Raw genomic sequence first — 25,066 nt, forward strand, 5'->3', positions numbered from 1 at the left:
AATACTTTGTAGCGCCACCTTTTGCTGCGATTACAGCTGTAAGTCGCTTGGGGTATGTCTCTATCAGTTTTGCACATTGAGAGACTGACATTTTTTCCCATTCCTCCTTGCAAAACAGCTCGAGCTCAGTGAGGTTGGATGGAGAGCATTTGTGAACAGCAGTTTTCAGTTCTTTCCACAGATTCTCGATTGGATTCAGGTCTGGACTTTGACTTGGCCATTCTAACACCTGGATATGTTTATTTTTGAACCATTCCATTGTAGATTTTGCTTTATGTTTTGGATCATTGTCTTGTTGGAAGACAAATCTCCGTCCCAGTCTCAGGTCTTTTGCAGACTCCATCAGGTTTTCTTCCAGAATGGTCCTGTATTTGGCTCCATCCATCTTCCCATCAATTTTAACCATCTTCCCTGTCCCTGCTGAAGAAAAGCAGGCCCAAACCATGATGCTGCCACCACCATGTTTGACAGTGGGGATGATGTGTTCAGGGTGATGAGCTGTGTTGCTTTTACGCCAAACATAACGTTTTGCATTGTTGCCAAAAGTTAAATTTTGGTTTCATCTGACCAGAGCACCTTCTTCCATGTTTGGTGTGTCTCCCAGGTGGCTTGTGGCAAACTTTAAACAACACATTTTATGGATATCTTTAAGAAATGGCTTTCTTCTTGCCACTCTTCCATAAAGGCCAGATTTGTGCAATATACGACTGATTGTTGTCCTATGGACAGAGTCTCCCACCTCAGCTGTAGATCTCTGCAGTTCATCCAGAGAACAAGTGATCATGGGCCTGTTGGCTGCATCTCTGATCAGTCTTCTCCTTGTATGAGCTGAAAGTTTAGACTGGAATGGTAGTTTTGCAATGGAAGAATGTGCCAGGTCTTGGTAGATTTGCAGTGGTCTGATAACGCCTTCCATTTCAATATTATCGCTTGCACAGTGCTCCTTGGGATGTTTAAAGCTTGGAAAATCATTTTTTTGTATCCAAATCCGGCTTTAAACTTCTTCACAACAGTATCTCGGACCTGCCTGGTGTGTACCTTGTTCTTCATGATGCTCTCTGCGCTTTTAACGGACCTCTGAGACTATCACAGTGCAGGTGCATTTATACGGAGACTTGATTACACACAGGTGGATTGTATTTATCATCATTAGTTATTTAGGTCAACATTGGATCATTCAGAGATCCTCACTGAACTTCTGGAGAGAGTTTGCTGCACTGAAAGTAAAGGGGCTGAATAATTTTTGCACGCCCAATTTTTCAGTTTTTGATTTGTTAAAAAAGTTTGAAATATCCAATAAATGTCGTTCCACTTCATGATTGTGTCCCACTTGTTGTTGATTCTTCACAAAAAAAGACAGACAGTTTTATATCTTTATGTTTGAAGCCTGAAATGTGGCAAAAGGTCGCAAAGTTCAAGGGGGCCGAATACTTTCGCAAGGCACTGTATATATATGCTGTTCACATTGATACTCTCCATAGACTTTATCATACCATAGTGAAACATAATGGGGTAGAAGTAGGACGGTGTTAGATGAAAAGAGGTGCTATACTTGTCAAACAAAGTGAAAGTACGCTTGAGTAACATTGAGATAGAAGAGGACAGGAACAGCTAGCTGTTTGCACTGCCGCTGTGCTCACAGCAGCGCTTACAAATGAAGCATGGCCTCCTAACCGGAAAAAAAAAGATGTAAAAACACGACTCCCCCATAAATCAGCTGTCTGGTAGAAGGTTTAGGCTGCTAATTTACACTGCCTCTGCGTCCCAAATGGCACCATATTTCCTATATAGTGTACTTTTTCTGGTCAAAGGTAGTACACTATATATTAATACCGGTCCTTCTTCTTTCATATGGCTGTAATATACTGTAGAAACAATGTGGTTAGGCTTAGCAATAAAGTGCTGTTCAGTGAGACTACAGTGGTGGCAGAGAGCCAAGGCTTTTAACAGGGAGTGTACTGACTCTGAACACAGGGGACTTGTTTAACATTGACCTTTATGTTGATATGAGAGTCAACACATATGGAGGAAGACTGGTTACTCTTGCTAAAAATTGATTCGATAAAGAGGGAGTGATGGAGGGGTATAAAAAAACTAAAAGCATCTTAGGGTACCATTACTAAATGAAAGAAATAGCCACCCTCTCACACCATATGGCCAAAGACCAGCATAACAAAGACGGATTAAAAGGATCAGAAATTGTGATAAATTGGCCTCCGATTAAAACAAGCCGGCCGTTGGGATAAAGTCTCGGTTCAAGAAAGATGTTCCTTCCTAGATTCTGGGCAAACTAAGATATGCCCTATAAAGAAGCGTGTTTGAGGTCAGATCAGGTACTTCGAGCCGCAGCCGCAGCCGCAGCACAGGCAGGTTAGGTCAGAGCTGGCTAAAGGACTCAAACCCCTGTAGTTGTTGAAGTCAACCCTTTCATGTGCTTGAGAAGGCTTGGTCACCAGACAATGTGAAGCGCTTTGAAGCACATAGGAGGACGGCCGCTGCATGAATACAAATCAGCACTATGGTTATTAGTGTTGAGACACAGAGACCCAACTGCAATTAGTTCCACAGTCAACTGTTCAGATGTAATCAGCCCTTCACTGAGCAGATAACACTCATCAACAGAGAGTTAGACACAGACTGTCACCCCTCACATTCAATCAACAGCGGGGTTCATCCAAAATGGCACCCTATATCCTATATTCCTATATAGCGCACTCTTTACCTGATTCCTATGGGCACTGGTCACATGCAGTTCACTGTTTAAGGAATAGGGTGCCATTTTGGACACAACCAGATAGTCTCCAATGCACTGCCACCACACCTCTATGGAGGTATTGATTATGTCAACATTCTGCCTGAGGGGGAAAAAAGGGTGTAAACCCATCAAAGACAGGATATTAGCAGAAACAGATTCCATTTCCGATTAAAAGAGCTGATCAATGAGACAGAACTATGGTGTCCGTATTAGGACAGCCTTAGTCTCAGCAGGAGTTATTTTATTCTCAGATCAACAGGAACATTTAAATGCTTCTATTACCAGGTTATGAAAAGCACAACGAGAGATGGTGGCACCATGTTTGTAGCCCGGGGCCCGTATTCACAAAGCGATCCAGGATCAGGCCCCTCCCTCCCTGTCCATGAAATCTTATTCATTGATGATTTAAAAGGCTAAACTGATCCTAGATAGCAACCATACTCTTCAACGCCTTGTGAAGCTGGGCCCAGAGCCTCAAGGCATGGAGAAATGGCATCTGTGTGTAACGTGTATTGTTGGCGTCAAGGCGATAACAAATAACCTCATAAACACCTCTATAGCCGATTACCATCGATACCACTGTACCATAGATCCTATCTTTATACGGTGTCCATATTAGGACATCCTCCTTTATTGTTATGATGCCTTCTTTAACCTCCGAGGAGGAAATAAAGACTATAACAATAGACTACAAAACAGTCCCACAGCATAAAGCTCATAAAGGAAAGCACAACACAGGTGTTAAATGGTCCCATCGTAGAGTGGAGGACACCACTGCTACGCTCCCATAATTCACTGCAGCATACTTTAAATGTCACATTTTAAGCTAAAAATGTGTTCGGATTTTGGTTACACTCCAGAATTGAGTGCAGCAGCAGCAGCGTGAGGAATGGCAAGTTACAAGTGAGTTACTCTACCTGCAACCTGCTCCCTGCACAAAATGTGTAGAGATAGTGTGTTTATGTTACAAGGAGGGAGGAGATAAGGAAATAGAATTGATCATGAAAAAAGAGAGAGAACGAGCAAACTAAAAGTGCCACATTCAGGGAAATAATTGAGTCACTTTGTCTGTGTGTCTGGGCCATGGGCCCTGGAGGCTCCTGACTAACAGACAGTCTGATATGGACGTTAATCTGTGGGCCCCAAAGAACAGCGGTTGACAGGTACAGTCTCTCCAGCGATAAGGCCTGGGAGTGCCACTCTCGCCACTACTCAGCTTCTCTGCCTTGGCCTTCTCATCTGATGAAAGTGAATCAGTGAATGTATTGGAGTTTCGTATGATTGTGTAAATACAACAACAGTGCGGGGGTATGCGACTGCTTTTTGGGGTGTCAGTGTGTGCAAGGGTTTATCAGTCAATGTACACCTGTGTTGTAAATGTGCAAGTGTGAGACTGTGCTGTAGGTGCATGAACAGTGATTGTTAACAGGTTAGAGCTGTGTAAACCTCAGTCCCAGAAAAATAATTGCAGGTGCATAGAACCTGTGAAAACCGCGCAACAAAGCGGGACTTGAAAGGGGTGTGGTTGATGTCGAGGCAGGAGAGGGGGCGAGCCTGCTACAGCCGTATTAGATGGGACTTTGAAATGTGGCGAAAATCGCCAATCAAAATAAAGGTTCGATCACAACGGCCATATTGTTTTTTGGGAAGCCCAATCGAGTTCGGGGGCATACAAAGCACGTATGTGAAAGCTATTTCTAAGATGCATACTTTGCATCACTTGCGCTGCTCGCTCATTGAAGTCCACAATGTCGGCAGGACGTTCTAAGGGTTATGCTGGATGGTGAATGGACAGAGAGATCAGCCAATTAAAACCAGCGGTTGTTTCGTCCGCTCCTGCCATAGACTTCCAGTCAAGTCCTCGTTCTGAGGCGCTATGAAACCCGACGGTTCGAGAGAGCCGGCTGGTGGACAAGATTAGAGCTGTGTGTGTGTGTGTGTGATTCCTTGCTTGTGTTCTCCAGTCTAGGCTCATTAGTAACCCAGTGTGCCCCCAAGGGGGGGGTGCTCTGCTATGGTTGTGTAACAACATGAGGTGCAGAAACACTGAGTTGTACCTGAGCACCCCACACACACACACACACACCGTTCTCTCAAACATATCTGGCACACCTTTCCAAACACACCGAGACTCACACATTTAGTAGAGGGATACCGATGGATGTTCAAATCTAACAGCGCTACATGAACGGGAATGAAGAAGCGCCGGCAAGGAGCACGTTCACTGTGTTCGGAGATGACCGCACACACCAAATGATGCAGATTGAGCGCATCCATCTTCCTGCCAATCAGAATATAGTCGACCATAAAACAATAATTGCACAAAACGACCTAGCTAGCTAACCCCAACAAATCCAACTGTTACTAGACATAGGTTATTCATGTGAACTGCACAGATAGGACGAGCCTATTAATGATGATAGCCTAAACTGAGCCTAAACTATACATCCTAATAATGGTGATGGTTACAGCATGTTTCCCATGGTTGGTAATGGTTTAATTAGGGACTGTGTGCAACATGGCTGCTAATGATCTAGGCAGAGACATCATTTAGACACAATGTATAGAACCATTAGAGATATGAAAAGAAACACGACACCAGCATTATGCTGTTCCCAACTGCCATGTGTGCAGTGTCCATATCAGGACACCTAACAGAAACTGGATAATCAGTCGATGACGTTACGGAGCTGGGAAACAGTTCTGACGTTAGCCAATTGTATGGTGTCCATATTAGGACAGCCTGAGACTATCATAATGTGGACACCGTACATTTGGCTTCCGTCAGATCTAGAGATTTTTAGAGCGCATTTTGATCTAAGTGGGCAGTTGGAAAATGCAATTTTCTCCAGCTGGGAAGGAGATAAAAAAAGGATGTTGTCAAAGGTTTGGCGAGAGAGAGAGGGGAAAAATGAACGAGTCTGTACTTTTCAAGGACGAAGCTAACATATCCCTGCACACGACTCTTGTGATACTGAAGGTCTATTAGCCACTCACAACAATAGCCACCAAGCCTGACCAATCAACATATCCGATACAGAATCTGTGTCCGAAAGTGCCTACCCTATTCCCTATGTAGTGTACCGTGCTCTGGTCAAAAGCAGTGCACTACATAGGGTATAGCGTGCCATTTCGGACGCATCCCACCAGCAAACACAATCAAATGGCCAACAACACAACCAAGGGGAGAGATGGAGGGGGTTATAGGTCATCCTGTATTACATAAGCAGCAGAGAGTATCTCTAACCACAGCACCCTGTGAGCCAGATAATGCCTTCGCCCATTCTGCCCAAATCCCGCTGAAACAAAATGTAAACGCAACATGCAACTGTTTCAAAGATTTTGCGGAGTTACAGATCATGTAAGGAAATCAGTCAATTGAAATAAACTCATTAGGTCCTAATCTATGGATTTGACAAGACTGGGAATACAGATATGCATCTGTGCATTCTAATTGCCATCGATAAAATGCAACTGTGTTCGTTGTCTGTGGCTTACGCCTGCCCATACCATAACCCCCACCACCATCATGGGGCACTCTGTTCACAATACTGACATCAGCAAACCGCTCGACCACACGACGCCACACACTTGGTATGCGGTTGTGAGGCCAGTTGGACGTACTGCCAAATTGTCTAAAGCAACGTTGGATGGCGGCTTATGGTAGAGAAATGTACATTCAATTGGTAGACATTCCTGCAGTCAGCATGTCAATTGCCCACACCCTCGAAACTTGAGACATCTGTGGCATTGTGTTGTGTGACAAAACGGAGCATTTTAGAGTGGTCTTTTGTCACCAGCACAAGGCGCACCTGTGTAATGATCATGCTGTTTTTTCAGCTTCTTTATATGCCAAGAAAAGGAGAAATGCTCACTAACAGGATGTACACATATTTGTGCACAAAATTCGATTGAAATAAGCATTTTGTGCGTATGGAAAATGTCTGGGATCTTTTATTTCAACTCATGAAACATGGCACCAATACTTTACATGTTGCGTTTATATTTTTGTTCAATGTAGTTGGCTGTTGAAGCGAGAAGGCGAGGGAGTCATTGGCATGCCAAACAAACGAAACACGCTTTGTTTTTTTTCTCTCCCTCAAGTGCTCTACTGAGGAGCTAAATATAAACAGGTGCAGGCAGGGCTCTCAGAACTAACCATCTGTGCAGTTTGCATTTACGTGGAAAACCTAAATGAGATGGAAAATGTGGAATATGGTCAGAGAGTGCGTGTGATGGGTTTGTGTTGGTGTGGGTGTGAGGCGGAAAAAGGGGGCATGTACATATTTAGAATAATATACATTACACACCCAGGAGCACACACCCATACATGCATATTCAGACCCCATACCCATAAATGCATATTCAGACCCCACACCCATACATGCATTCTCAGACCCCACACACATACATGCATATTCAGACCCCACACACATACATGCATATTCAGACCCCACACACATACATGCATATTCAGACCCCACACACATACATGCATATTCAGACCCCATACACACATACATGCATATTCAGACCCCACACACATACATGCATATTCAGACCCACACACATACATGCATATTCAGATATCACACCCATACATGCATACTCAGACTCCACACCCATACATGCATATTCAGATACCACACCCATACATGCATATTCAGACTCCACACCCATACATGCATATTCAGACTCCTCAACCATACATGCATATTCAGACTCCACACCCTTACATGCATATTCAGACTCCACACCCTTACATGCATATTCAGAATCCACACCCTTACATGCATATTCAGACTCCACACCCTTACATGCATATTCAGACTCTACACCCATACATGCATATTCAGACTCTACACCCATACATGCATATTCAGACTCTACACCCATACATGCATATTCAGACTCTACACCCATACATGCATATTCAGACTCTACACCCATACATGCATATTCAGACTCCATACCCTTACATGCATATTCAGACTCCACACCAATACATGCATATTCAGACTCCACACCCATACATGCATATTCAGACTCCACACCCTTACATGCATATTCAGACTCCACACCCATACATGCATATTCAGATTCCACACCCATACATGCATATTCGGACTCACTCAACCATCCTAACACAGTAACATGGCACACAAACATGTGAAGAAGTTGGCCGGAGGAGAGTGAGTATGTGTGTGTGTGTGTGTGTGTGGTCCCTGTGTACTGAAATGTCAGCTGGTTGACCCCCATCCATCAACTACAGGCTTATCAATGGCTGACACCCAAACAGCAGGAAGTCCCTTTAGCCTTTTGGGCGGCTGCGTTCATAAAGAGGATGCTAATGTAAAATGCTAATATGAGATGCTAATAAGCGTTTGAGCAGCTCGCTTCCTGTCACACGTTTGTGCTGCCAAATGTCCCCCTCTCTTGCTCCTTTACTGAATCAGCATAATATCACTGTGTTGGAGACAGAGGGGGAAAGAGGGTAGAGAGAGACACACACACACACACACACACAGATAAGAGAGAAAACGAGATAAAGAGAGACAGAGAGAGAGAAAGGAGAGTGAAAGAGAGAGAAAGAGGATAGAAAGTGAAAGAGAGAGAAAATAGAGAAATAAAATAAAGAGGAGAAAGAGAGAGAGGGGGAGTAGAGGGAGAGAACATAGCCAAACCAGAGGGCTGAGAAGGGAAAGGAGAGTTGTTTATGTAGAGAGTGCTTTGGCTTTTACAGCAGTGTAAATCTCTCTCTCTCTCTCTCACACACACACACACACACACACACACACACACACACACACACACACACACACACACACACACACACACACACACACACACACACACACACACACACACACATCAGTCCCTGTGTAGAAGGATAATAGGTCCCATTTAGGACATTGCACCTTTGGGCTTCTGAGACATCCAGACATTTCTAGAACCTGTAAACACTTCCCCCAGAACAAAGTACAGATTACTGCCCACTGTGAATGACCGCCCCTCTCCTCACCTCTTTCTGTCTCTCTCCCATCCCTCCTCTCTCCTCTCCCCTCTCCCCTCCTCCCCTCCCCCCCTCCCCTCCCTCCTCTCTCTCCCCTCCCTCCCCTCCTCTCCCTCCTCCTCTCCTCTCCCCCTCTCCCCTCCCCTCCTCCCCTCCCCTCTCCCCTCCCCTCCTCTCCTCTCCCCTCTCCCAAACGCACAAGACTAACACCAGCCTGCAACAACCTCATGAAATTGATGCAAAAACAGATGAGGATTTGCAAGCAAGAGAAGGATGATTATGAAGCCAGTAATGTAAGGATGACAATGGGTCACTAGATAAGCGCCCCCCATAGGATAGGATGCTGTGTTGCTACAGAAAGTCTATGTCAATGGATGATGGCCTGGGTTTACAGGAAGAAGTAGCAAACTGAGGCACACACACACAAATAAACACCCTACCACCCTCCACACACACACACACACACACACACACAAAACAACACAGATGGTGCTGCCTGTCATACTGTGTGTTAGAGCGACATCCAATAACAACACAGGCAGTCCCAGGCATTAGAGCACCATAAACACTCCATCGGTTCACAAAGGACGACGACGACTGTGGAAAGCAACGGAGTCAAATCTGTGCCGTTTAACGTGTAGCTACATCGCTACCGGAACGAATTGTGTCGCGTACATAACGGCACCCACGTCATAGCCCGATCTACTCAATCACACCCACACAGACGTATCTTTGTGTGTGCGCACCCCTGCACATGCGCGTATGTGCGCGCGTGCCCGCATTTGTGCGCGTGTGTCTCAATTTGTGTGTGTGTCTTGTGCGGGGTGGGCTAGCTCAGCTCGTCAGTGAGATGATCTCGTTAGTGAGTTGTTAACCTCATTAAGCAGCGGGGGGGTGTAGCAGCACAGGTCAGCTCATTAGAAAGCAATAGGCCCTCGAACACAATAGCACACACCCTTCCCGTTACAGTACCCTGGCTTTACGCGGTGTGAAAATATAGTAGTGCACTACATCGGCAGGGAGTAGGGGGCCATTTGGGACGCACCCTCTGGTGAGGTGGGGTGAAGAGCAGGAGGAGGGATACTGGAACAGAAACCAGAGAGAGGCCCCCCAGGCCTCACAACACGGAAATGCTGCATCGCTGGGCCCAGATACAGGTAGCAGACCAGCCTGTTTCCTGGTGGTCACTGGTCATAACCTGTCATATGGAAACTGCAGGAGGGTAAGCCGAGAGCTGCCTTGAAATGGCTGGTCTAGGATCAGCGACGAAAGAGAGAGAGAGGTGTGTAGGTGTCAGTGTAGGATGAGGGTGGGAGGAGAGATGTAGGTTTCATGAAGCACTTTGTTTTTCCGCAAAGAGATATACACTGAGTGTACAAAACATTAGGAACACCTTCCTACTATTGAGTTGCACCCCCCCCTTTTGCCCTCAGAACAGCCTCAATTCGTCGGGGCACGGACTCTACAAGGTGTCGAAAGCGTACCACAGGGATGCTGGCCCATGTTGACTCCAATGCTTCCCACAGTTGTGTCGAGTTGGCTGGATGTCCTTTGGGTGGTGGACCATTCTTGATACACACGGGAAACTGTTGAGCGTGAAAATGCCAGCAGCGTTGCAATTCTTGACACAAACCAGTGTGCCTGGCACCTGCGACTACACCCCGTTTTTAAAGGCACTTTAAATATTTTGTCTTGCCCATTCACCCTCTGAATGGCATACATACACAATCAATGTCTCCATTGCCTCAAGGCTTAACAATCCTTCTTTAACCTGTCTCCTCCCCTTCAGCTACACTGATTGAAGTGGATTTAACAAGTGACATCAATAAGGGATCATAGCGTTCACCTGGACAGCCTTTGTCAAGGTGTTCCTAATGCTTTCTACACTCAGTGTACAGTAGCAGAGAATCTATTGCAGCCACAATGAATGGTTCTGGACATACATAAATAGAATTGGAGAAACATAGTTGTAGTTGTGTGGTTCTGGAAACAGTGAGTGAGCCACAGCAGGATGCTTAGTGGTTATACATTCTAATATTCAAATTCTATGGGTAGAGGTCCTTCCATCCCGGCAGGGTCGGAGTTCAGTCCTTGGGGCCGGAAGAGCTAGTCTTTCCCCGCCGGCAATAATCAGGGGTTGAGAACAGCAGGTTATCCAAAGGAAAAAGGTCACCACGATTGATCCCCTCACACTCACAGAGGAACCTGCTTAGTCATTGAACCATTGAGTGCGCGCGTGCATTCGCTTGCATGAGTGTGTATGTGTATGGGAACGTGTGTGCCTATGCATGTTTGTACATGTGTGTTTAAGACAGACAGGGCAGCCCATAACTACCAGAAATGTCATCAGAATGTCAACAGCAAATGTGAAATGATGAAAGTGTGAAGCACAAATGAAGACACTAGGGAAAGGGTACAGGAGGTTATAGAAGCGTCAACACTTGTCACCTACGGAGGGAGCCAGAGAGGACACAGTCTCATCTGAATCATAGACAAGGAGATCAAGAGAGGCAGGAAGACTGGGAAACACACACAACCATAACACCAATATACAAACAGAAACGCACAGAGACAGACAAAACACGGATACTTACTGTGAGTGACACACACAGATCATCACAAACACACACAGGGGCCTGAGGGCAAACACTTAATGTGTTGTGAAATCTGTTGTGAATGTATTGTAATGTTTTTTTAACTGCCTTAATTTTGCTGGACCCCAGGAAGAGTAGCTGTAATGGGGATCCATAATAAATACAAATACATACACAGACACATAAACACAAAGACACACACAGGCACAGAAATTGCTTGTTGACACGTTCTCATATAGAAATGTGAGATTCATACAGATTAGGTGCAAATCAACATTCCTTCATAATGCCTAGAAAAACCTATCAATTTAGTCTATCATAATGATATAATAATCCTACTCAGGCCGGCACAGAATTTGTCACCAAATCTCAAACACACACATCGGATGTGTCTCAAATGGCACCCTGTTCCCTATAGAGTGCACTACTTTTGACCAGAAACCTATGGGCCCTGGCCGTTCACTATAAGGGAATAGGGTGTCATGGGGACGCCGCCATCTAGGATACTCCTGCCAGATAATCAGTTCCCAGCAGGACCTTCTCTCCCACATGCTCTCTCTACTGGGTGTAGGAACACACACTGGGACCATGAAATGTCAGCCGTCATTAAATGCCAAAACACACTCCAGTGGCCAGGAATTTCTCAGGTGGTCATTGTCAATATGTATTCATCTCCTCTTTCTCTCGTTGTCTTGTTCTCTCTTTTCTCTACTTCTCTCTCTCTCTCACACACACACTCTCCCTCTCTGTCACACACACACTCTCCCTCTCTGTCACACACATATACATAAACTCTCCCTCTTTTTCTCCTCTCTCTCTCCCTCTCTCTTTCTCTCCCACTCTTTCTCTCTCTCACTTCACACCTCTGGCCCCGCTCCTCATATCTTTCTGTCACTTGTCACTCACAAAAGTGCTCGCTTGACAGCTATTAATAACCACTTTCACCCCACTCAAACAGCTTTGTTCTTTATTCCCCTGAGTTTCCTACAACAGCATTTTTAAAACCTCTCCTCGGGGACCCCCAGCCGTTACATGTACCCAGCCGTTACATGTATTTGAACAGTTCCAGAGCTAGCACACCTGATTCAACCTGTCAACTAATCATCAAGCCCTTGACTAGGTGAATCAGGTGTGCTAGTTCAGGGCAACAACAAAATTGTGTAACGCCTAGGGTTCCCCTAGGAGAAACGCCTAGGGATTGAAAAGCACTGGCCTACAGCATGCCCTCTTTAAGGCACTATTGACGAGTTGGCTGGGAACATAGCAAAAACGGAGTCGGGAGCTTCAATGGGCCAGAAGGCTGTGTATTGTTGTGATTCCGGCTGGCCAGATAGCTAGCAACAACGACAAGAAAATGCCATGTGGGGAATCGTAAGTGGCTCGTTTCAGTTAGTTTTAGCTAGTTTTTGATACATTGTCTTGTTTTGAGGTGTTTTGACTGATGTCACATCTATGCTACTGGCTCAAATTTGCTAGCTAGCTAACCAACCACTGTAACAATGTATTTGAGAGACTCATTGCGCAACTTTATTTCGGTTTTCAATTATTTATGTTTTCAAACGAAAACAAAGTTGACATGTTGTCAACAGTTTAAGCCAACCCCGTCTGTTTTGACCCATAGCTGCGCACGCGTCGGTTTTGTTGCTAAACAACCAACCCGTCTATGTAATGCACAGGTCAAAAGTAGTGTATTACATAGGGAACAGTGTACCATTTGGAACGCAGCCTGGCCAGGGGACCGTGTCTAACCTGTCCTGTCCTAACCTTCACCATAAAAAAACAACAACCAAACAACTGTGATTGAGTGCCTACTGTATGATGATTAATAAACAAAGATGGAGGTCATCATTAGTACACAGCGTAGTAGCTGGTCATCATAATGATGCTGCTCAGTAGAGGAGAAACAGCCAGGTGATACTAAATGGCTGGCGTTGAACAGTGAAGGTTAGTGTGGCCCAGGGTCACTGTGAATTATTAACGTCAGCAGAGCAGGGGGCCCCACTGCCAGCCAGGTGAGACTGGGTGAGCCTTAGGGTACTGGGGAAATGTGTCACACACACACACATACACGGGCACACACACAGGCAGATGGACGCACGTATACACACACACAGACGCACGTATACACACACACGCACACGCACACACACACGCACACACACACACACACAGAGAGCGGACTCAGCAAACAGTGGGATCCTATCACTACTCTTTCATCACAATAGTAGTATTCAGCAGTAGAGGCCCCTGAGTGGAGGAAGGGGAGGACCGTCCTCAGTGAATATCCTAAAAATAAAGATGGTAAAACATTAAAAAAGTTATCATATTAGACAAAACTATACAACATATAATCACGTCACCAATTGACTCACACTATTTTGCAAAACCTAGTAGGCTTATGCTCCTCACCCCCATCCATAGACTATCAGAGCGCTTGCAACATGAACTGACATGTTGTCCACCCAATCAGAGGATCAGAGAATTAATCTGGTGCTGAAAGCATAAACCACAGCTAGCTAGCACTGCAGTGCATAAAATGTGGTGAGTAGTGGATTCAAAGAGAGAGAAAGACAGTAGTTCAACAGTTTAACAAATTAATTTCTTTCAAAATGAAGGAGAAGCAAGAGAGAGAGTCTTTTATTTCTTACTTTCAGTTTCACTTACTTAGCAAGCAAATGCAGCTAGCTAGGTTAGTCTACTGAAACACCCTGCTCAAACACAGGGATGGTATGTTAGCTAGCTGGCTATGACTATCCAACACAGCACTGGAACACTTCCAAGGTAAGCTTTTGGTTTTACTAATTTATTGCCACCGGGGCCCGCCAGTGTACCTACTTGCTGACTGTACACTGTAACGTTACTGCATGATTGTAGCGGGTTACAAAACACGTTAGTTCTATTAGCTATGCTGACTATGACGTTACTTTAGCTATGGTGACAAAGATGTAGGTTGTGTGCAGAGGTTTGGCTTGGAAAGGTTTTTTCACCTGGTCACAAACAGCTGATGTGTTGTGCACTGAAGTCCACAAGTGAAGGGAAGAGGTGAAGGGAGGAGAGCGCATTGATGGGAGAAGGAATACAACGTGGCTGCTATGAAAGTGAACTGTGCCTACACATGATCAGGGGTATTCATTCCGCCGATTCCGTAGAAAAACGTTTCTTAAACAGAAGCAAACAGAACAAAACGGGGATAAACACACCTGAATTTGTCCAAAATAAACTCTTGTTTGGAACTCTTGGACTAATGATTACACCCTATATCAGGTAGATTCAGGCAAGAGTGTGCAAGGTGGTATTGAACGTAACTGTCCATGTGTCACTGTCTGTCACCTCAAATGTTTCTCTCGACCTGTGTGCACCTAAAGTCGGGGGTTTACATACTCCTTAGCCAAATACATTTTAACTCAGTTTTTCACAATTCTTGACATTTAATCCCAGTAAAAATTCCTTGTCTTAGGTCAGTTAGGATCACCACTTTACTTTAAGAATGTGAAATGTCAGAATAATAGTAGAGAGATTGATTCATTTCAGCTTTTATTTCTTTCATCACATTCCCAGTGGGTCAGAAGTTTACATACACTCAATTAGTATTTGGTAGCATTGCCTTTAAATTGTTTAACTTGGGTCAAACATTTTGGTTAACCTTCCACAAGCTTCCCACAATAAGTTGGGTGAATTTTGTCCCATTCCTTCCGACAGAGCGGGTGTAACTGAGTCAAGTTTGTAAACCTCCTTCCTCGCACACACTTTTTCAGATTTTCTATAGGATTGAGGTCAGGGCTTTGTGATGGCCACTCCAATACCTTGACTTTGTTGTCTTTAAGCCATTTTGCCACAACTTTGGAAGTATGCTCTGGGTCATTCTCCATTTGGAAGACACATTTGTAACCAAGCTTTAACTTCCCGACTGATGTCTTGAGATGTTGCTTCAATATATCCACATAATTTCCCTCCCTCATGATTTCATCTATTTTGTGAAGTGCACTAGTCCCTCCTGCAGCAAAGCACCCCCACAACATGATGCTGCCACACCCGTGCTTCACGGTTGGGATGGTGTTCTTCGGCTTGCAAGCCTCCCCCTTTTTCCTCCAAACATAATGATGGTTATTATGGCCAGTTATATTTTTGTTTCATCAGACCAGAGGACATTTCTCCAAAAAGTATGATCTTTGTCCCCATGTGTAGTTGCAAACTGTAGTCTGGCTTTTTCATGACGGTTTTGAAACGGTGGCTTCTTCCTTGCTGAGCGGCCTTTCAGGTTATGTCGCTATAGGACTCGTTTTACTGTGGATATAGATACTTTTGTACCTGTTTCCTCCAGCATCTTCACAAGGTCCTTTGCTGTTGTTCTGGGATTGATTTGCACTTTTCGCACCAAAGTACGTTCATCTCTAGGAGACAGAACGCATCTCCTTCCTGAGTGGTATGAACAAGACATTTGTGGAGTGGTTGAAACATGAGTTTTAATGACTTCAACCTAAGTGTATGTAAACTTCCGACTTCAACTGTACGTGGAAAACTGTCATTCATGGGCTAGGTTGTAGCAACCTCATGATGGGTATAGGGAAGATTTGAGTATCATGTAATAGGCTAAACCCATCACTGTTACATTGAACTGGGTGAATGGAATATGAATGACAGTCATCCAATTGTCCTCCCTCATCTGGTGGTTCTGACCACCACTGGTATTCAGTAACACCCTCACAGCACTTTTCTCCAGTCCCCACGAGGAAAATGGCTATTTTAGGTTTAAATAGGGTTAGGGTTAGGGATTAGGTTTAATAGTTAGGCGTAGGTTCTGGGGTTAAGGTTAGGGTTAGGGAAAATAGGATTTTGAATGGGAATTCATCAATCAATCAAGGATAGTAAAACAGACGTGTGTGTGTGTGTGTGTGTGTTAGCTATAAGGTTGCAGCCTGCCACACCCAGTCATGCTGCTTCACACCCAAGCACTAACACAGCCAAGGTCAGGCCGAGTCAGCAGGTATGTGGGTTAATCCCCTGGGACTCCTTCAATGAGCGTCACATGACCAGGGCTGCAGGATTACAGAGGAAATGAAGGATCATCCACTGAGCCAGCCAGAGGGACTGAGCCACAGCTACTGCCAGGCATAGAGATACAGCGCTGCAGATCAGATACTTTACAACTCTCATTGCATACAGTACATGGTCAGATCTATTTGGCCTCACAGGTGATTTGATACATTGATATAAGGGGTTTTTGAGAATGTGTATAGGACAATGAGCATGGTGCATGCAGTGTCAGGGTTGTGGGTTCGATTCCCACTGGGGCCAATCATAAGAAAATGTATGCAGCACTACTGTAAGTCACTGTGGATAAAAGCGTCTAGTAAATGGCGTCAATCATAATCATATAGCACTGAATATTTATTAGGGCCGGGAATTACCAGGGACCTGACTATATGATATCATCACGATACTTTGGTACCGATACGATATGTACTGCGATTCTCACTATTCTACATGTATTGCGATTCGACATTGCGATTTAATGTTCCAAACAGATTGTTCACCATATGTCTGCTGCAGAGAGACAAGAGAGAGCCATGAGAAAACACATCTTGATGAGTCGTGGAAATAAAAGTGCTGAAAACTATTTGGTGCAGGTACAGCCAGCCTACTAGCGCTAGCTAACACTACCTACAGTAGCAAATGAAATAAAAAGTCAAATATCGATATAATACCGTTCAAAAATAATACTGTGATGTGCAATTATATAAATGTTTTCCCTTACCACTTAAATGCATATCATTAATGTACCTGTGTTGTGAACCGTTCATTAACTTTCTCCTTTAGAGGACGGCAGAAGGAGTACTAATGTGTACAAACAACTTAGTTACTTAGGTGTTTAGGGTGGGGGGGGATCACCTGACATCACTTCCTGTCTCTCCGCTAATCGGAGTGATGGATGGAATGCTCCTACAGTTACAGTAGTTTTTAATGTAGCATTCCAGATCTGGACAGATTGCATCGCTGAGCAGAGCAGGCCTGTATCCACAAACTGTCTCAGAGTAAGAATGCTGATGCTCTAGGATCAGTTTTGTCTTTTAGATTATAATGAATAAGATTAGAGGACCTGATCCTAGATCAGCACTCCTAATCTGAGCGGTTTTATAAATACAGGACCTGAGCAGACCATCCTCACAAAGGGTTTTCGTGGACAAGCTCTCCATGAATCAACAGCCGTTATCTTTAACTGAATGGCGGTTCTCAAAAGGACACAAACTTTGAGAAAGTGCCCAGTTGGATATTATCCAACATCCCGTGAAGTAGCCATCTGACAGGGCATAATTCCTACAGCAAAAAAAAAAAACACACTTCCATGAACCTTGGACTTTTGCAAAAAATAAACAGCCTATTGACCCTTTTTAATAAAGGCTACACCCATAGAGTATGACACAATTTCTTCAAGCAGAAACAAACTGTCACAGTCAGAGACAGAGTTAGAGTAATGCTGCAGGACAACAGTCTGTCATCGGACATTAACAGTGTGTCTGTGCAGTAACTCTTTCCTGGGGCTTGAAAGACAGGGTGGAAGTAGGGCCAGGTCATGTTTTTATGCTCTTTATTTACTCCTTCTGTCCATCTGTGTTCGCCTCGGGACTGACAGCACACGGTCTGTCATTCAGAACCGACAGCGCCGTGTCTGTCATTCAGAACCGACAGCGCCGTGTCTGTCATTCAGAACCGACAGCGCCGTGTCTGTCATTCAGAACTGACAGCACCGTGTCTTCTATTCAGAACTGACAGCACCGTGTCTGTCATTCAGAACTGACAGCACCGTGTCTGTCATTCAGAACTGACAGCACCGTGTCTTCTATTCAGAACTGACAGCACCGTGTCTGTCATTCAGAACTGACAGCACCGTGTCTTCTATTCAGAACTGACAGCACCGTGTCTTCTATTCAGAACTGACAGCACCGTGTCTTCTATTCAGAACTGACAGCACCGTGTCTGTCTTTCAGAACCGACAGCGCCGTGTCTGTCGTTCACCACAGACAGGGCAGGGTTTACAACACAGTGTCTTGACTAACATGACTGTCTAACTCTCAGCACTGACAACTTTGTCCCCGACACAACTGTACATGGATGGGGACGCTTCCACAGCTTGCAGTACAGACACAGCACAGACAGGGTCCCATAGTACTGACATCAAGACAAGACTTGACTAGGGGCCCAGGACAAGACTTGACTAGGGGCCCAACATTTCCAGAAATCCTGGTTGGAAGATTCCCACAAACAGGAGGGAATAAGGATTTCTCAAAAACCTGGGAATTTGTAGAAAATTTGTGGAATTATGCAACCCTGGACAGGACACACTGAGGATGACCGGCCTGTCTCCTTTTTTCCCTTCAAAAAACATGTCTGGATCTGTGAGGAGGGGTGCCAAAGGAGCTGGCCTCTGTTTCCACTATCTACACATTAAACCCCAGTCATCCTCCAGACCAGAGCCCACTCTTCTTCCTGATGTACACAGACCTGGGTTCAAATCGTGTTTGCTTTCTTTCAAGGACTTTATCTGCACTTGTAGTCCCAAATATACAAATCTGGCACTACAGGCAGGCTGAATCGAACACTAAAAGTATTTGGGGGAAGCCAAATACTATTTGAATCTAGGTCTAAGTGATGGCGTCGGAGGTGATGGCTGCCGTTTTACAGACTCCAAACCAATTGTGCTATTTTGATTGTTTTTAACTCATTTTGTACATAATGTTGCTGTTACCGTCTATTATGACCAAAACTAGCTTCTGGAAATCAGAACAGCGATTATGCACCTCGAAATGGGAGAAGATTATTTTCTTTAAAGAGTCCGATGTGAAGGATATTCTGCTTTGTCAAGACAAGGCCCAAATCCCATCATCCGCGTGAAGAAAAGACGGAGATAAAGGGGGAGGAGGGCAGGGTGCCTTTTAAGAATAATTGGAAAACAAACTGGACAATCTAAGATTAAGACTAAGACTATCCTACACTATCCTAAACTGTAATATCTTATGTTTCACCGAGTCGTGGCTAATCGACAACACGGATAATATAGAACTGGCTGGCTTCCCCGTGCAGGGGTGTGGGTGTGTGTCTATTTGTCAATACCTGCTGGTGCGTGATGTCTAATATTAAAGAAGTCTTGAGGTATTGCTCACATGATAAGCCGTAGACCACACTATCCACCAAGAGAGTTGTCGTCCATATTCTTCGTAGCCGTCTATTTACCACCACAAACCGATGCTGGCATGAAGACAGCACTCAACAAGCTGTGTAAGGACATATGCAAACAAGAAAATGCTCATCCAGAACCAGCGCTCCTAGTGACCGGGGACTTTAATGCAGGAAAACTTAAATCCGTTTTAACTCATGTCTACCAGCATGTAACATGTGCAACCAGAGGGAAAAAAATCTAGACCACCTTTACTCCACACATAAAGACACATATAAGCGCTCCCTCGCCCTCCATTTGGCAAATCGGTCCAAAATTCGATCCGCCTGATTCCTGCTTACAAGCAAAAGCTAAAGCAGGAAATACCAGTGACTCGCTCAATATGGAAGTGATCAGATGACACGGATGCTGTGCTACAGGACTGTTTTGCTAGCACAGACTGCAATATGTTCCGGGATTCATCTAATGACATTGAGGAGTATACCACCTCAGTCACCGGCTTCATCAATAAGTGCATCAACGACGTCGTCCCCACAGTGACCGAACTTACATATCCCAACCAGAAGCCATGGACTTACAGGCAACATCCACATCGAGCTAAAGCTGCCGCTTTCAAGGAGCAGGATACCAATCCGGATGCTTATAAGAAATCCCGCTATGCCCTCAGACGAACCATCAAACAATCAAAGCATCAATACTGGACTAAGATTGAATCCTACTACACCGGCTCGGACACACGACGGATGTGGCAGGGCTTGAAAACTATTACGGACCACAAAGGGAAACCTAGCTGCGAGCTACCCAGGGATGTGAGCCTACCAGACGAGCTAAATTCCTTTTATGCTCGCTTTGAGGCAAGAAACACTGTAGAATGCATGAGAGCACCAGCTGTTCCGGACGACTGTGTGATCACACTCTCCGTAGCTGATGTGAGCAAGACTTTTAAACAGGTCAACATTCACAAAGCCGCTGGGCCAGATGTATTATCAGGACTAGTACTCAAATCATGTGCGGAGCAACTGGCCAAATGTCATTACTGACATTTTTAACCTCTTCCTGACCGAGTCTGTATTAACCTACAAGTTTTATATTAACCTACAGTAGCCATGAAGTGCTTTGAAAGGGTGGTAATGGCTCACATCAACACCATCATGCCGGAAACCCTAGACCCACTCCAATTCGAATACCCTCCCAACAGATCCACAGATAATGCAATATCAATCGCACTCCACACTTCCCTTTCCCACCGGGACGAAAGGAACACCTATGTGAGAATGCTGTTCATCGACTATAGCTCAATGTTCAACACCATAGTACCCACAAAGCTCAACACTAAACTAAGGACCCTGGGACTAAACACCTCCCTCTGCAACTGGATCCTGGACTTCCCAGGTGTTAAGGGTAAGCAACAACACATCTGCCACGCTGATCCTCAACACTGGGGCTCCTCAGAGGTGCGTGCTTCGTCCCCTCCTGTACTCCTTGTTTACCCACGACTGCGTGGCCAAGCACGACTCCAACACCACCATTAAGTTTGCTGACGACACAACAGTGGTAGGCCTGATCACCAACAATGATGAGACAGCCAATGGGGAGGAGGTCAGAGACCTGTCAGTGTTGTACCAGGAAAACAACCTCTCCCTCAATGTGAGCAAGACAAAGGAGCCGATCATGGACTACAGGAAAAGGAGGGCCAAACAGGCCTCCATTAATATCGATGGGGCTGTAGTCCAGTGGGTCGAGAGTTTCAAGTTCCTTGGTGTCTACATCTCCAACGAACTATCATGGTCTAAACACACCAAGACAGTTGTGAACAGGGCACGACAACACCTTTTCCCCCTCGGTAGACTGAAAGAATTTGGCATGGGTCCCCAGATCCTCAAAACGTTCTACAGCTGCACCATCGAGAGCATCGTGACCGATTAAAATCATCGCCTGGTATGGCAACGGCTCGGCAATTGACTATAAGGTGCTGCTGAGGGAAGTGCGTACGACCCAGTACATTACTGGGGCCAAACTTCCGGACATCGAGGACCAATATACTAGGCGGTGTCAGAGGAAGGCCCAAAAAATTGTCAAAGACTCAACCAAGTCATAGACTATTCTTTCTGATACCGCAAGGCAGGCGGTACAGGAGCGCCAAGTCTCGGGCCGAAAGGCTCCTTAACAGCTTCTACTCCAAAGCCATAAGACTGCTGAACAATTAATCAAATGGCCACCTGGACTATTTACATTGATACCCGCCCCTTTTTTTTACACTGCTGCTACTTGCTGTTTTTTTATCTATGCATAGTCACTTTACAAATTACCTCGACTAACCTGTCACCCCACACATGACTCGGTACTGGTACTCCCTGTATATAGCCTCATTATTGTTATGTCATTTTCTTGTGTTACTGTTTTATTTTAATTTAATTACTTTAGTTTATTTAGTAAATATTTACCCAACTCTATTTCTTGAACTGCATCGTTGGTTAAGGGCTTGTAAGTAAGCATTTCACGGTAAGGTGTTGTGTTCGGCGCATGTGACAAATACAATTTGATTTGATTTTGATACACTGTGTGTCCATTTAATTAGAGAGGAAGGCGAGATCGAGGAAGAGGAGTGCTGAACAGGAGTGTGGGAAGAGCTATTTGTTTCTGGACTGAGTGTTCCAAAAGCCCTCTCTATTTCTACACGCTCTCTGTTTTCCCTTCTCTCATTAACAACACACAGACTAATACTGTAAACACACGGACACACACAGATCACAACACACACACAGAACATGTTTTCTCTTTATTTCATGCTCTTAGTTAGACGGTCAATCTGTCAAATCTGCTAGTTTGCGGGGAGTATAAGGAGGATGAATTAGTGTTTAACCTACCCTTGCCACAGAGACAGGCAGCACACGGCATGATGCACACACTGACACACGGTGGTCAGCTCAGATAAGTACTGGGGACATCTCACTCTCTGCTCATTCCGTCTTTAACCTCATCTTTACGTGACAAATTAGAAAAAAAGGAGAGATCCTCTCCTCCACTCGTTCCCTACTCCTGTCCTCGCCATCACTCTTTCTCTTGCTCTCAGGACGTCTTTTTCAACTCTAGCAATCCTTCAGTCAGCACATGGGCTGAAGGAGTCCCTTCTAATGGTGGCAAGTCCTGGCCAAAGGGGGGTTGAGAACAATTTATGCTGCCAAATCAAATTGAGGGAGATTTACACACCGGCCAATCAGAATGTGGTGTGATTAAATGCTGACAGAGAGGCCAGGAAGTTCTCAGCAAAGCAATCATCTGTATTAGCAGTATCTATTATCTCAATCATGTGAGTGCGTGTGCGTGTGCGTGCGTGCGTGTGTGTGTGTGTGTGTGTGTGTGTGTGTATTTGTTTAACAATGACGCTCAAAGACACTGCTTGACATTCCTATTCAAATGTTGTAGCACCTGTTACCAGAACCTAGGCTATATCACAAATGGAACCCCATTCCCTATGTAGTGTGCATACTAACTATAAAACACGTTTAACACACTGAGACAGACAGACAGACAGACAGACAGACAGACAGACAGACAGACACTGAGACAGACAGACAGACAGACAGACAGACAGACAGACAGACAGACAGACAGACAGACAGACAGACAGACAGACAGACAGACAGACAGACAGACAGACAGACAGACAGACATCGATCTCTCAGCAACATCACACTGATTAATAGAGCAGTCCACATTATAGCCAGAACAGCAATATAAAAAAAGACTGTTGTTCTGACTTCCCAGACACATTGACTCAGTGGCACTCATTAGGGCCTGGATACAGAAACTGGCCTCAATTTAGATTTCTTTTAAATGGAGTCCATCAGGCTCATATTAGAGTTAGAATGGTGGTCCTTTGGGCTTATCTACTGACAGATCCCAGATCCTGGGCCTAGGGAATGACACAACAGGCAAAGGAATATCTTACGGCTGAAATTAGAACCAACATGGTGGCTATTTGGGCCAACTGCATCCGAGATGGTGGCTCTGTTGGTTCGTGCTCATTCGCGCTAATTTCTGAGCCTAGCTGCGAGGTCAGATTGGACACTAAGGGTTAATTAAACAAGGGAGTGAAAGTGAGGGGGACCTACCCAGGGTTCAAAGGTCAAACTCTAACCTGTGGTCCAGGAAGCTAACGTCAGATACCAAAATACACCACTCCTCACCAGCGGGCAAAGCAGAATGAAATGACATCATAGTGATATCAGTTTGTGATTGTGTAATGAGGTCATTTCAACCAGTTTCGACTAGTTTCGCCCGCTGGGTCTGTCCTGCTAGCGCTGATGCGTAATCCCTACTGTACCTTCAGTGGTATCTCTTATTAAACGTGCACCAAAAAAGCCCTGTGATCTCACTAATCTACCTATTAATATTTCATCTTCCTCTAAAAAGAGCTTGCAGTACCCAAGCCTTCAAACAGAAGAACATGCAGAGCGGCATAGCCTACCTGCTTCTCTCTAAACCTGGATTGAACTTTACAGTAAGAGACAAAGCGACTTAATCGTAAAGCTCCAGCACAGAGGCGTATATATAGAGGTCGGTTCACTGCTTCTATAAAAAAGACTGTTCTCTTACAGTGACACAATGATCTATTGTAAATGCCCCCAGTCCAACCCACTGATACTATTGTCTGTTCCAAATGGCACCCGGGTTCCCTATGGGCCTTGATCAAAAGTAGTGCACTATAAAGGGAATATGGTGCCGTTTGGGACACAGAATCTAGCCCTGTGACGTTTAAAAGGCCTAACAATAATTATCCCAATGGATGTCTATTTCCACTGAGTGAGCTCTGTGGTCTCTCTCACTGTGGGAGCTGTAGTGCTTCTACTAATGGGAGCTGTGGGAGGCTGTGGGAGGACATGTACTCTTGGCTGAGTGCTGCTGGATAGTAGCCTGGAATCCAAAAAGATATGCTCTGTATTGTGAAGTGAAACAATGGTGAAACAGAGCATATCACTTTGGATTCAGGCTAAATAGATAAATAGAACCAACAACAACATGGCCCTAGGTACAACACTTCTTGGTTCCAGGTACCTGGAACCAAAAAGGATTCTTCAAAGATACCACATTTGTTTTTTGCATTGTTTCACACTTTCCTTTGCCCTTTCTCTTGCACACTCCTCCTCCTCTCCTCCTTTCTCTCGGTACTAATGCCAGAGTTAGTGGGTGTACAGTCACATGTCTGAGGTGCTTTGGGGAACAGTGCAGGCGGAAGAGGAGTGCAAACGAGGTGAATGATGTGGAGAGACAAGGGGACTCAACGTGGAAGAGGGGGTGGAGGACCTGGTCCACCCCACCTCTGAGCCTCTGACAGCAGGGAGAGACACGGCGCAGCAAGGGGCCCCTGGAGCATCGCTGGAGCTTGTTAGCACAGCCACCAGGCCTTGACGATGATGAGTAGTGAAGAGGTGATTAAGCCAACGCAGAGTATTCCTTATAGGCTCTCCATCCCTCATCAGACACACACAGAGAGAGAGAGAGAGAGAGAGAGAGAGAGAGAGAGAGAG

At 45.0% G+C, this 25,066-nt stretch overlaps 1 protein-coding gene across 1 annotated transcript in view; it reads right to left on the bottom strand.

Moving 5' to 3' along the window:
• The window catches only part of LOC112222711 (protein bassoon-like), a 137,826-nt gene that overhangs the window by 60,584 nt on the left and 52,176 nt on the right, over nt 1-25,066 (bottom strand). The window lies entirely within an intron of this gene.

The sequence above is a fragment of the Oncorhynchus tshawytscha genome, linkage group LG02 (assembly GCF_018296145.1).
Source record: "Oncorhynchus tshawytscha isolate Ot180627B linkage group LG02, Otsh_v2.0, whole genome shotgun sequence".
Taxonomy (NCBI): Eukaryota; Metazoa; Chordata; class Actinopteri; order Salmoniformes; family Salmonidae; genus Oncorhynchus; species Oncorhynchus tshawytscha.